This window comes from Penaeus monodon, chromosome 30, assembly GCF_015228065.2.
Source record: "Penaeus monodon isolate SGIC_2016 chromosome 30, NSTDA_Pmon_1, whole genome shotgun sequence".
In the NCBI taxonomy this organism is placed as follows: Eukaryota; Metazoa; Arthropoda; class Malacostraca; order Decapoda; family Penaeidae; genus Penaeus; species Penaeus monodon.
In genome coordinates, this window is record NC_051415.1 from 3,132,200 (window position 1) to 3,132,443 (window position 244).

Here is a 244-nt window from a genome sequence, read left to right on the forward strand (position 1 = left end):
TTTCCGAATCCGATAAACCAAGGATAAAATTCAGCGACTTTCGTAAACACGTTCCCGAGGCAGTAGAGATTATGACGTCATCGATGTAAACAAACCGAGCGCGATAAAGACGAGGCAAGTTAAAAGCAACCTTGGCTTGACCCTGGCTTGCTGCGGCTTCCACTCTGAACTGCGCGTTTTGTGTATTTATGTAAATTGGTAAGCGACTTCTGTTAAAAACGTGATTATAATAGTGTAATTAGGG